A 14138-nucleotide genomic window follows, 5' to 3' on the forward strand; every position below is an offset into this window, starting at 1 on the left:
TTGTTTGTTTTTTGGTATATTTCCTGTAAATTTCACACTAAAAATCTAGTTAATTTAGCCTTTTTTCTTGTAAATTTCCAAATCGTACCCCTCAAAATTCAGATTCAGCCTTTAATAGCTCAAAGAGTCTTTTATATATTATTCAGGAAGATTTTTTGGCTGTGCAGTCTCTGTTTTTATCACAACTGAGGAGTTGATTTCTAACATGTTCTATACAAATTTTAATGTGAAAATAGGAAGCCGATCCCTTAAATGCATGTGATCAATAACCAACTCTTGTTTATAAAATGACAAAATTTCCATAGCTTTTTGGATAAAACATGTAAAGATTTGGCTCTTTAAAGGGGAACGTGAGGATTTTTTTTTCTTTTTAAGTTAGGAAATGGCAAAATATGCAAGCACAAACACACACACACACACCCACACAAATACTCACCAAGGCACATGCAACTTCTTCATAATTTGAGCCAACTACAAGCTTTCTCAGCATATTTAGCGTTTGATGGAGTATTACTGTATAATATATGAATATATATGATGTACGTGAGCACAATCTTGAAGCACATTTTCTTTGCAATAGAACCGGGGCTCTCTGCCAAGCCGAGTGGTCATCACATCTTAGAAAACTCAGGATGCCATTTTTTTTAAACAGTGGCTGAAATCCATTCAGCGTCTGTTGTCACATAATGTACTGTACGAATGTACAAACAAACATGCAGACACACAAACTGATTTCAGACACACACACAAATTTAAAGAGTCATTTCCCAATCACTTCCCTGAATTCACAGCCAAACCAAAGCTAAGCTCCAGTTTACCCTTGCTTCACCTACCCATCACTTCTGTTACCATAAACGCATCCATTAGGGCAGCACACTCCACAAAGCATCTTAGCATTAATACCACCTTGGTTTGCAAAGAAAAACGAGGTTTTCAAACCAATGAAAGTCAGACTAGAGCTGAAATTTATAACCATGTGACCAAAATCTGTGATCCTCAAGGTGGTGAACTAAAAGTAGGATGGGGATAATAGTTCAATATTATTAACATTAAATCTAAGACAATAAAAAATGTCAAGAAGTTCTGGGCTTTAAATTAGTCATCCGCAAGAACCCTGCAAACATCTTGGCATTAAATAAGCATCGGCCGGCCAGCCGCCTTTTCTCACCATCTAGTTGCATCTATTCTGTTGCACTAGAGTTAATTTCTTATTGAACAAACACTAAGCAGGTGACATTTAGGTTTATAATCTTGACATTATCCCCAGTTTAAATCGGAAAGATGCCACAAAAATGCTCCTACATTGGTTTCTTTGGACCCTTAAGTCAAAATTTGTGAAAAAAAAAGCACAATTATTGGGAAAACAAGGCTACGTTATGTTGAGAGTGATTTCTACCGCTCTTTTTTAGTCAACCACAAAAAATATTGAAACCAAAACTTTAACTTTTTTTAAGAATAAAGAATGTTCTGGATTGAAAATCTTTTGGTATAAATCCAGTTTTAAGCCAAGATGCTTTTTGGAAAGCTTTGATCTGCCCTCACTGCTACCACAGGTAAGCAAACCAAAACCTCCCACTGCATCAACACATCCGCAGAACCAGTTAACCATCTGAGCCCAAGAAGGACAAACTGTCCAGGCGAATCAGGGCCTTTGTAATAGTTAAAGAGGACAATCTAAAGACGATGCCTGGTTAGTCTGTCTCTTCCAGAGGGTCAGTGGGTTGGAAAAGAGCATTTGCTGCAAACAAATGATCTTTGATAAATGTGTACATCAAACTGTGCTGATTTATTAAGATAAAGCAAATGTCAACTTGAAAAGATCAGCTCTAATGCAATGCAAGTTTGAGGACAACACTCAAAAATGTAGTTTGTTTGCAGTGTAGGAAAGTTGGATGCTTGGTAAAAGGGTTGAACAGTCAACAGACAGATGGGCTGTGACACAAAAACTAGACTCTTCTGCCCATATTTGTGACTGTCCTTGTGTCCAAGCATCCATAGCTACCAAATCCTCCAATACCCATTGATTTGAAGGTTTTACTGTCACACTTTACAGCCTTTACGCATGATGTAAATACTAACAAACCCACAAAACCTCAAGCACCATCACCTCCAGCTCAGTTTTGGCAGCCTTTACCATTTGCAGTCACTTCATCAATCATCTTTCACTCAAGCTATCAAACCAAAAAAAGAAAGGAAACCAAACCAAAGGAAACGCGCCAGTCAGCAGCCCCTGCTCCTTAGAAACCCCAGGCTGAGTCTTGGCCTGGTTAGAGGCAAGCCAAAGGCTTTAAGAACGATTTAACATTAAAAAAAAAAAAAAAAGGACACTTAAGACTTTTTCTATTTATTGACAAATCGAAACCAAAGAAAACTTTTTTTCTGCACCTAACTGTTCCAACAAATGGGAAAAACTGATGATGGAAGAGAATTATTACCAAAAAAAAGAAAAAAACAAAAAGAAAAAAAGAGTGGCGCCGACAACGTCGAGGATGGAGGACAACGATGACAAGGGAGGACATGAGGAAGGATGACACCACGAGAATGGAGAAGTAGCTTTGTTCTGCCTGATATTAAGTCAGGCAATCTTTAAGGGGAAGCAAGTTGGGGACTGAAAAAGGGTAAAACCACATGAGAAGGAGGGAAGGAACGAACGGAGGACACCGTTGACCATTTTCTTCCCTTCGATCCACCCAAAAAAAGGCAGAACATTAATGTGTTTCTCACGGTTGAAGAGTGTCTTTAACGTGTGCCTATGCAGTTTTTCAAAGTAAAAAAAAGGTTAAAAGAACAACAGAAACCTCATCAGCTAACAAACCAAAGATTCACCGTTAACTCCAGTAGCAGTTCTCCCCCCCCAAATAAAATACCCATTTTTGTTAACCAGCATGAACATACCTGCAGCATATGTACTGTTGATAGTGGTGTGTTGTTGTTTTTTATTATTATTGTTGATCACCTGTTATACATTAAACATTAAAGGTTAGCTTAAAGGCTAATTCAACTTGTTCATTGGTTGACTTTAAAGCAAGTAGTATTACCTTCAGTCTAATTTTATTAAAACCAACAAATTCAGTCAACGTGTTTCATTCAAAGAACTCACTTTGATTACGAGTTAGCTAGCTGGCTTATACACTATTCTGGATTCTTATATTAGCTGATCTAGCTTGTATTTTAAAACAATTTGGATTTTCAGCAATCATTTAGCTTTATTAAAACCAACAACCTTAGCCAACATTTTTCTTTTGAAAACTTTACTTGGATTGCAAGCTATCTAGCTAGCTTATCAGATAGTTTTAAGCTGTTCTGGAAGTTAGCATAAAGGCCATCCCAAAGCCTTGTTTATCATTTGATTTTAAGACTAGTAGCATTTCCTTTATGCAGTTAGCTAACAAACTTACCCAACATGTCTCTTTCAATTAACCTAGTTTGATTGTAAGCTAGCTAGCTACTTCTAAGCTTTTAAGGTCATGAGCTTGCAAAAAGCTAATTTTATTTTTCTGTGGATCATTTACCCCAAACTTACAGCTTTTACTTTTATTGGTTGTTCCTTCAGCATGGCATCAATGTAGCCATCATTACCTGCAAACTTTACCACCAGACCACACCACACATAAAAACAATCTTCTGCTGCACACCGAGGGAGAACTACTTGAGTATTTGGAAAATTCAAAAGTTTCTCCCTTTTAGCTTTTCACACAGGTCAATGTCTACCTCCAACTCCAATAGGACAACATATTTGAGCTTGGTGAATTAGCATTAAGAAACAACATCAGCTAGTTGTGATGCTTGCACCCAGTTTAAATATTCTAGCTAGTTGCTGTTGTCTAGCACACTTCCTGCTATGGAAAGAATGACAGCGGTAGTGCTATTTGAACTGTACAGTGCATACCAAAGATTTTTTGCTGTACTAACAGTAGCACACTGTCACTTTTCAATCAGTTTATTTTATGCCAAGTCTGACTTTGTGCTTTTCAACCCAAACCCAGCTAAAAATCTGTTAAAGAAGAAAAAGCTGCATGCTGTTTAAGATCAGATTTGGACCACTTACAAACCTGTACAATAATCTATTCTATCATACAGTATATAACAATAATTACTGTAACCCTGAAGTGAATTTCAGCTGACGGACTAAAGCACGGCTGGCTAGGGTTAAAAAGTTTTTAAAGTTGGATAGAAGGTTTCTGTAAAAATTGTAGCCCAACTTGCCATGCTGTAGGAGAAACCTAAAAATCCCCGTTCTGTAGCAAAGAAAGCTCATGTTAGCTTGTTCCTTGGGGGGAAGAACTATGCTGCTGCTCCGTGAATACAACAACAATAAATAAAACCAAACCAAAAAAGACCAAGTCGACATCTGCTGAGAGAAACTGCTAAAATATCGGTCAAATAGCTTTATCCTTAGTTTTCTCTCTGTCTTTCTGTATGTAAAGCTTCTAGTCCAAAGAAATCCTCCACCCACCTGGCTGTCCCGTCCTGCTAACAGCGCCCAAGGAGGGGGCGTGACTTACAGTTCAGGGGGTGGTGGCCATTTTCCATTCCTAGTTGCAGTTCGTCTGGATTTAATACAGGCTAAACCTGCCAAACTAACAAAAGATAAATGAAAATGAAATAGGAAGGGTATGAAACCAAAAACAGTCCCAAAGAGGTTTTCATTGCTTGTTTTTAAGTACTTAAAAATTATTTGCCAAATTTACTACTACTGTATTCCTTCTTAGGGGTTTTTTTTTTGTGTGTGTTTTTGCAATATGCGATTTTTTTATTTAATGTAATTTATATTTTTAATTGTGAATTAATTTAAGCGAACACATTTTTGTTGCCAAATCTCCCTCTTAACCCTTTTACCCTTGATGATTAGCTTTGCCAAAGTTTACACTGTATTTTTCTTTTCCTTTCTGTTCGATGCTGTATTTATTTATGAGGTGTTTTAGAACACGCTAGTTTTGTACTTATTAATAATTTTATGTTATTTAATTAGATGTAATTGTTTTTTGATGAATATTTATGAGTATTTAAGAATGTTAGGTGCATCAAAGATGCAGTGCATTTGCCAGGCCTGTTAATTTATTCTTAGCTAGCTTTACTTTAAAGCAAATGAGATGTTGTGTTATGAATGTTTAGACTTAATGACAGAACAATGTAGAAATGTCAGATTAGACTTGCGTACTTCTGAATGTGAACACTTGCTCTCACTCTTTAGCTAATTTATTTTTTGTTTGTTTGTTTGTTTTGTTTTTGTCCTGGTAATTATTTTTTAATTTTTTGTAATGAAAACAATCTCTTTATGACAAATATTAGCCTACCGAATGATGAGCACTGCATCTGTTTCCCTTTTCTTCCCTGTGATTTTTGTGCTTAATTTTGTTAATTTGTTTGCATCCTGCTGACCATTGTTGAACAAGCAATGAATTTGAGACTGGTGTTCTAGTGACACTTGATCAGGTGAAGTGAAGGGCCACATGTTGATATGAACTGACTCGCCAAAGATAACTGGAGTCCTTGAGAGGCCAATAAACTGTGTGTGTTTACATCCACGCAGCTCACACCCTGGTAAAGCTCGTATTCATATAACCACATGTACACTTCTTCAAAAGCATATTTGAGGTAGTGACTTTTTTAAGGTATATTTGTCACATTTTTAATTCAGCAAAACAAAAATAATTTATAAGAAATGGACTAAATAAAGAAAAATTTTAATTTACTTTTACAGCTGTAGGACATAATGTCAGATGTTTACGAGATATTTGTTTTATAGGGCACCTGTATATTGTATATAAAACATGGGTGTAACCACATTTTAAAGCCTCACTTTTTGGTTGTTACCATCTTGTTTTTATGAAGCAAAACATCACATGTGAAAAGTAGGTCAGTCTCTTGTCTCTTTTGCTTTAAATGCGACCATAATTTATAAAAAGTAACATTGTTATATCTTTAAGAAGACTTAAACTAAGACCATAAACTTATCAGAAAGGTTTGGGGCTTTTTTTTTTTTACCATGGTTGCAAATACTGTGAGAAATGGGGTCCTTTTCTTATGGACGTAAATGTAACTTGACTTCTTTTTGCAACCAGAGCAGCAACCTCTGCTGACTATTATAAAGAAAGTATGTTTAAGACAGTTATACACTGGCTTCACTTTCCAGGCTAAGATCAAAGGTTACATCCATCTTTTATACACAGTATATAAGTATTTTGCTGCCAAAAATTGATTTTTTTTTCTCAAGAAATCAAACCATATTCTCAAGCATGTCCTCTACAAACTTAAACCGTGTCCTTGCCCAGGCACTATAAACAGGATGTGAAATAACTGCTGGTATCAGGATTTCAATGTGTATGACTGCGTGAATGCCAACACACCAACTTGTTTCACTTATTACAAAGGAAAAATGAGGAGTCCCTTAAAGCTAGCTGCTTCCAAGACTGACTTTGTCTGTTGTGTGTAAAAAGAAAAAAAAACTTTCTATTTCAATAGTGAGAACCAGAGAGGCTACCTCACTGACTTTCCATTTGTCCTTTTAATCGTGTTGATGAAACCAAAGAAACCAAAGATTTGTTTCCTCTTCGGTACGGTCTGCGCTCAGCTCCATGCTTTTGTACTTTCTGTTCTGTTTAATAATCCCACAGATTCTACATTTTCTTGTCTCTCTTATTCTTACTTTCTCTTTCTCACATTTACATGTTTCTCTTTTAGCTCCACTTGGCCTCTTATCTTCAAAAAGTGCAAAGAAGGTGAAAAGGCAGACTTTGTGTCGGCTCGGGCTATATGCAGAATATCAGGGCTTTATCAGTTGTAGGGGTATTAATGTTCAAATGACTTCAACTAAGTCATTTGAACATTTCATGCGATGAGCTTCGGAGTTTGGATTCCAAATTCAGAAATACACTCAACTGAAGATCAAAAACAGCCCCATGATTTAATGTAAAAAAAAATTAGCATCTGTTATAAATATTTTACAGCTGAATGTAGTTGGTAAATTAACTGCTGGTAAATAAAAGGGCCTCAATGTCACTTAAACTATGAGTAACGTCTTAAAAAATGTAAATTCAATGTGATGTGATAATATAAAAAAAGTCTGATTTTGTACAGTTCCTCTACTCATATTCTGGTTAATTGGCCTAAAAATAAGGAAAAAATAATAAACGAAGCTAAAACTTAACTGATAGTGTTTGTCTTTTCTAATTAATCTACTGCAACATTAATATTAAGAGTCACTGAGCTAAAATTGGACTTTGCTAAGGCCCGTTTCAACTAAACTTGACTGTATGACATATGAAGTAAGGCCTTTACTTTGAGACACAAAAGTAAAAATTACCAAAAATTATACAAGAGTGAAAAAAATAGCCCTTTAAACAAGTCCCAACACCTTGTGTATGAGATGTTTTCTGTTCAGACACCCACGTCATGTTTATTCATCATCAGTACTGTGTTTGAGCAGGAAGAAGCCAAATGAACTACTTCCAGGATGTGTCAAAATGACTCAATCATGTCCATTATGATGGTGATAAAAGCCAGTTAGACTAATTTTACTTAAACAAAAAAATACTTGGTAATTAGCATTGAAAACTAGGCTGAGTTGGAACTTGTGATGGCTCTACATTTATAGTCTTAATGGGACCTTTTATATTTATCGCAGCAAAAATTTCTGGCACAACTTCACCTACTTCCAAGGTGCATGGAGAGGATGAAAGAATTCACAATGCAGGAACTCCAGCAACACTTGAGGGAAGATGAACAACTTTAATAATTGACCGATGCGTTTCGGCTTTTGGCCTTCATCAGGGTCATAGTAAAACATTGTAGAAAATTGCTTAAATACTATTTAAATACTAAATAAAATACACTTTGCTTTTCCAAACCAGGATGCTTTGAAAACAAACAGAGCGCTTTTGTTGCAAAGTATGAGATAACTTTGGATGAGTGCCTTTTTTGAACCAAAGCAAAGTCTAGATCTGTTGATGTGCTTTAAATGTCCTGTTCCCATGAAATAAGAAAAACCTCAGTGTGGATGCCACCACTGAGTGTCTTCACTGCTCTGTGGTGCTTTGCAGTGTAATGAAAGTGAAGAAATGCATTAAATACCAAAGGTTTCCTCTTCTACGTACTATTCCTTCCCTGTTCTTTGTCTTTTCCCAGCTGGGCTTTCACAGGATGATCTGGTTGATGTTGTGCCTGTTTTAACTGACTGAAAGATGTCAATGTCATATTTGCTAGAATTAACAGAGACATTAATGAAAAGTTTGACCTCTTGTCCTTTTGTAAATGTGGAAAGCCAAAGAGACATAAAAACTTTTTTTCTGCCATTTTTCCTTGTTTTTGTTAAAAGAAAAAACAAAATACTTAATGCTATAATCATCTACTGTAAGTTTAATGCATACTGGAACAGGATGGCCAATCAGATTGTATTTTGTTTATTACAAGCAATACTCTAAAAGGCAAGAAACCTGTCTTCACAATTAATGCATGTTGGTCCAACCAGGAACCAACACAAAGATAAGTAGATTTTGACCCTCCATAGATATGGAAAGCCACAAAAATAAAACTCTTATGTTTTACAAACAATATAAGTTTGCTTTATGAGTTCCAGACTTTGCAAATCAGTACAAATATTTGTGTAGATCACAAGAAGGCAAATCCCAGTTTTGCGAGGATTTTGCTTGTACAGTAAAAGAATGAACAGTTTTTCCATAATGTGGTAGAACAAAAAGCCTATGTATTCTGTTACAATGTTAAAAATGTAATTTTTTAAAACAGATAAAATCTTATTAGATATTTCTATGATTATGCTACAAAGCAGTTTCTTAGATACCACAAAATTCATCATTTTCATTGTGGCTTTATTCAGCGTCTAATGTACAAAAATTAATGTCATGATTAATCATTGCTTGCTTCAAGTTTACTTACCATTTTACCATGACTGATGATTCCAATTGTCAAACTTTGACAGTGATGAATGAAATGTTTGGCATCTTGGCCAAAGACACAAACAATTTGCATTTTTGGTCTTTGCTTTTCTTTCTCAGTTTAATGTAATATGCTAACAAACTAATTTTCTCAATTTCTCCAGTTACTTCATGACATCCTTGAAATAAATTAATTTTTTTTAATTCTTGGCTTTCTATGTGTACAGAAAGTCAAAAATAAATGTTTTATAATACACATAATTTCAAGTGACCTGGAATTTTCACAGGGAAATATGGAATATCTTTGTGCACTGAAGCCAACGAGACATAAAATTTTAAGTAAATAAAGTGATGAGAAAAGAAAGATTTTCAGTACAACAAAAAATATTTCACAATTGTTGCATTAGTTTTATTATTTGTGAAAGTAACTCCAGTGTGCAAATCTGATGGAATTTTAAAGTCATTTCACACAGCAAAAGCTGTGCAGATTCTCTAATGTTGACTCCATTTTTGGTTTCAATTGTAGATCTTGTTCTTGAAATGAAAATTTTGCAATCTTGAGCAAGACAGAAACCACAATACTCAACCAGATCTGGTGGAAAATTAGCTCTTTGTTTTCCTCTTTTCTGTTTCTTCTTCTCTTTTTAAATGGTCGCAAAGCTTTAAAAATAAAACTAAACATGGAGACAAACTTATGAGCGTTGTGCGCAGACCGTGCTCTCTTTACCAAACTGTTGCAGATATACCTCATAGACACTAGTGTTAGGATGATGTTATTATAGCGTATGTCATAAATTATTCACTTGCTCTTCTTTCTTTTTTTGGTAACTGTGACTTTAAAATAAAACAAATGTGGGGAAAAAGCTTTATACATTTTTAATTTGTGATTTCTTTTTTGTGATAGCTAAAAAGGTGCGCTAAAACCAAAAATTAAAAATGCTTGTCTTCTTCTATGCTCTTTCTTGTTGATGTATTGCTGTTCTCCGTCTATCCCATCTGCCAAGGATTGAAGGACACATCATTTTAAATCTTATTTTTTGGCTCTTTTAAAGGGGTTTTTTGTCCCCTCGTATGGATATTTTTGGGATTGGGAACATTGTTGGAATGATGTCACAATCTACATGTTTCAGCCCAGAATAATAACGGCTGCTTTCATGTACTTCTTTTACATTTTTAGTTTTGGTTTCTTTCCTTACCAGTGCCGTAATGCTAGCATCACATTACATAACCCATACAGCAGTTCTATAGCCCAGATTTTATGCATGAGTATAATTAGCTAGCCATGTAATGCATTGTGAGTCTTATTATTAACCATCTTCTTGTTGTCATCTTCTTGATTCATTTTCATGACTATATGCTGTACACACAGACCCTTGTGTTGCATCTCGCATTGGCACACCTTTGACCTCCTGATGTTTAACCTGATAACTTGTTTCCATTTGGAGTATTGAAGCATCAGCACCCACAGTGAGAAGGGATTATCAGGGTACTGATAGTTTAAAGGAAAATTTATCATACAATTTAGAAGCTGGCCCTTCCTGTGATCGTTAAAGTAAATGTGATGCCTTTGACGTAGAAACGGTTTTGACTGAAATCAAACAATAATCAAAGTAGTATTCTGTTTTTGTTTTGTTTTTTGCTTGGTTTGAATATTGCTGGACGTGAACTTGAAACCACTAAGCAGCAAAGCTTTAAGAAATTGTTCATGTATCTCATGCTCTGACCATTTATAAGAGGGATGTTTAGGAGAAACTCAAGATTTAATTCATTTTTAAAGGCTATTTATGAACAAAAAGAGCCAAAGAACAAATGGACAGTTGATCAAATTTGAGTTATTTCAGTATCCAAAGGAAAAGAACATTTTAAGTGATGAGAATCTTGATACAAATGGCCCCTCATAACTCAATAACTAAAATGAAAATTAAACAAAAGTTACTTCAGTGTTTCAGTGAGGAAAAAAAAATCTTTAAGCTCACTTAAGGCTAGTGTTTTGTGAACGTGGTCAAAGTGTTACTCTAACTTAGAGAAACTAGTCAGAAAATGGCATCTATCACCTGAAAATTAACAGTCTGACTTTGGAAAACCCTTTTTTCTTTTTTTTGGTCCTTGTTGAGTATATGTTTTCTTTGTTTCATTTGTCTGTTGATTAAGTGTGTGATGTAAATTAATATGCTAAATCCTGAATGTTATTTTTGTGCTATAAACCCCAGAGTTAAGTTGAAAATTCTTAAGAATCAGAACTTTACAAGTCCGCTAAGTTATTAATTTTCTAATAACGTATGTGTACGAAACATTAACCTGCACAAGTGAAATAATGAAACCAATGACATAAAATTTGTATATGTGCATTTAGCTGCATTTCTTTTGTGCATATAGAAATCCAGTCAGAACCTATGGTTTTAACATCAGCAGCATCAACAAAATGGGGTCAAAGGTTAAAGAGGCAGACTCATGAAGTCAGTACGTGGATAAAATCACAACCTGTCCATGTTTTTAGTTACCACGGACACTGCAGGGGAGAATAATTAATGTAGCTTCCTTTCAAAAATACATTTTTCCATGCTTACGCGCCAAAACATCCCCCTGAACAATATTTTAATCCTTTTGTTTTTGCTTCTTAACCTTTTTTTTTTACTTATTTAATTTAATTTTAAATTTTAATTTAATTTTCTTTATTTTTAATTTTTAATTTGTCATATTTGTCATACTGTAATTAAAAATCAAATGAGGCATTTTTATTTTTGACATTTGGTCGGAACAGAAAAAGTGAAGTGACTGCAAACTTGTGGTGTGGAATAAAAATGATGATCAAACATGAAGAAGATATTTGGAGAATAATTGTTGTTCCACTCTATGTATAAAAGAAGAAAAAAAAAATCAATAAAGAAATCACAATGGTCTTATCCATGTACAACTGATTCTTCTGTTATTTTGTTTATAATAAAAAGTACAATGATGGGAAACTGCAGATTCATATACTCAGTTTACTTTTCAAGGTTTAAACGTTTATAGAAAGTTTGACAATATATAATGAGGTGGTGTGTTTTAAATATAAACTGGTTAACAAATGTGGTCACTAATGTCACCCTCTGGTTTTGGTCTTTAAGGTTTAAAGTTACCATTTTGGTTTTTGTTGTTTGTTTTTGTTTTAGGCGTAAAATGACCATAAATAATCAGTTAATATTAACTATCGCGGTTAGTAAGAATTTGCTAATGTAAGTACCCAAGTATTTACACCCATGAACTATATATCACCCAAAGAAACATACTTGCTAATTACTGCTAGCCAGTGTTGGGAAGGTTAAATGTATTCCACTACAGATTACAGAATACATGCCCCAAAACATATTTTGTAATGTGTTACGTTACTCAGTGAGAGTAACGTATTCTGAATACTTTGGATTACTTAATATATCATGCTTTTTAGCTTTTTACAACTACATGAATGTACTACTGCTGTGTGATTTATTACTATTACTAAAAGTTACTTGTCATACCAATACAAACTAGATTTTTGAGTAACAGTAGGGTGGAAATTAGGTAAGGCTGCACTTTTTGCAGCGATCTCGTATAGAAAACTATTCCGTGTGTACACGGTGTACAGTCGAGTCTTAACAGCTTACTTACAACTGGGCTCGTCAGGCACTCTTCTTGGCTGCAGTGGTTATTATTATATTTACATCCTTCCAGCTCCCGTTTCTGCTCGATGACAGCTCGTACTTTTCCACTCTCCTTTTTCTCCCTCCTCGCGCTCACAGAAACATAACGGGTATGGCAGTCCATTCTCCCTGCAGCACGGACTACACTGCCCATGAGGCTACATTCTTTAGGGCGATGCCTGTAGCATTCTGCCTGTTGCCTTCATATTAAATAATTTTCTGAATAATCATTTTAAAACATATTTCTTCATGTCATTATGCGGGCCACAAGATTGAGACACAGGCATTAGAGCCTCTTAATGCGTGTTTTGTTTGGGTTTCCACCGGCGTGGAATGACCAAAAATAGAGAGGACATAGCCGAACATATGAAACAGGAAAATACCGCCGTGTAATTTATTTCATCAAAGTAACTGTATTCTGAATACCACCTTTTTAAACAGTAACTGTAATAGAATACAGTTACTCATATTTTGTATTTTAAATATGTAATACCGGTACATGTATTCCGTTACTCCCCAACACTGCTGCTAGCAGACTAATGAAATATTAGAATTTCACTTACTAACACTGAATCAAATTTCTTGTATGGTCAGTATAACACAGCGGGCCACGTTATTTGCCAGCTCCATTAAAAGTGCTCCAACAGCCCAAACTGAAGAGAGGAGGGAAACTACCTACAGAGACCAAAGGTGTTTTATTTTTTTTATACAGCAGGCTCCAAAGGGTTTTATTTAAAGAGGGGCATTTTAAAATGGGAGTCTGGAGGCTAACTGAGACATTAGAGATAGTTTTGGTTGCCACTTGATTTGGAGAAGTCATATTGTTTAGGGGTTCAAATCACCCAACTTGTGTGGGACCAGAAGACACCTTAATCTTCTGCATTCAGCAGAGGTGTAGTGGTCTGGGTAAGCAGCAGAAGGTTTTCAGATACCAAAGTGTGCTGAAAGAAACTTGAATTTGGGAATGCTTTAACTAGAAGATAAAGTGGGGTTTGTTTGAGGGTGCAGCTACCATGGGATTGTCAAGTCAAAACCAAACAAGTGTGCAGTGACTTTAGTTTCTCAATCAAAATTAAAATCAAAAATCAAAATGTGATTGAAGTGTAGGCTTTCAGCTTTGATTAATGGGTTTCAACAAAGTGGGGTGGCTGTAGCTCAGGTGGCAGAGCAGGTCAGCCACTAATCAGAAGGTCGGTGGTTCGATCCCAGGCTGCCTCCTGGCTGCATGCCAAATATCCTTGGGCAAGATACTAACCCCGTGTTTGCCTACTGGTGGTGGTCAGAGGGCCCGGTGGCGCCAGTGTGTCCGGCAGCCTCGCCTCTGTCAGTGCGCCCCAGGGCAGCTGTGGCTACAATGTAGCTTGCTATCGCCAGTGTGTGAATGTGTGTGTGAATGGGTGAATGACTGAATGTAGTGTAAAGCGCTTTGGGGTCCTATGGACTAGAAAAAGCGCTATACAAATGCAGGCCATTTATTTACCAAAGTAGTAATTGGAGTCCTTTTTAGAGGTTTGAAAGTGACCAGTGGTCAGGTGAGTCCTGTTCCCTGACAGATTAAGCAAATAAATAATCTGGAGTTTAAGTG

The sequence above is a fragment of the Maylandia zebra genome, linkage group LG7 (assembly GCF_041146795.1).
Source record: "Maylandia zebra isolate NMK-2024a linkage group LG7, Mzebra_GT3a, whole genome shotgun sequence".
Classification (NCBI taxonomy): domain Eukaryota; kingdom Metazoa; phylum Chordata; class Actinopteri; order Cichliformes; family Cichlidae; genus Maylandia; species Maylandia zebra.